At 36.4% G+C, this 667-nt stretch overlaps 1 protein-coding gene across 1 annotated transcript in view; it reads right to left on the reverse strand.

Moving 5' to 3' along the window:
• LOC119589288 (solute carrier family 10 member 6-like) overlaps positions 1–667 on the reverse strand; it is a gene marked incomplete at its 5' end in the record, with an annotated part of 17273 nt that overhangs the window by 910 nt on the left and 15696 nt on the right.

Below are 667 nucleotides of genomic sequence, written 5' to 3' on the forward strand. Positions count from 1 at the left end.
TCGTCGGCACTCATTTAATAAATACCTTTACACGTATTTTCCTTCTCTTCTTTTTATACCTGAAAGGATCACGCAATCTCGGGTATCCGACTCATATAAATATTTATTAGACCATTTTTTTACTCATATCTTTGAAAGCTTCTTCACACAGTTTATTTCTCCCTACATGCAGCTTTAAATTCGAACGCCAGATTTTTTCTCTCCAAAATTCCCAGTATAGTTCTTGTCTCATGTATGCCTTTTCCATGTACCCTTTCATACGACCAGATAGTGACAGTGATGGAGTACACACTCTTGCAGAACCAATGGCAGACGAAGGTAAATGGACTATGGAGGGTGTAAATGGAGAGCGCCCCGAGTGGATGATCATCATGGATCATGCCTCCACTATCATCCTCACGTGCAATACGATCACGCTTATGATGGGTATGGGGGCTGCTACCTACTGGAGGGAGGTATAGTAAACAATTAGTGGAAAAACATTCCCAAGGCAAATAAAAAAAAAAGATGAATATATATTATTCACAACATATATACAAATCAAACCCTTGTTTCCATGAAATATAACAAACATTTGCCTTACCAATAATAAGTCGTACGAATATATGCTTCTTTGTACAGAAATATATATTATTAAATATAGATAATCGTAAAAAAACACACGAAT

Source organism: Penaeus monodon, chromosome 25 (assembly GCF_015228065.2).
Source record: "Penaeus monodon isolate SGIC_2016 chromosome 25, NSTDA_Pmon_1, whole genome shotgun sequence".
NCBI lineage: Eukaryota > Metazoa > Arthropoda > Malacostraca > Decapoda > Penaeidae > Penaeus > Penaeus monodon.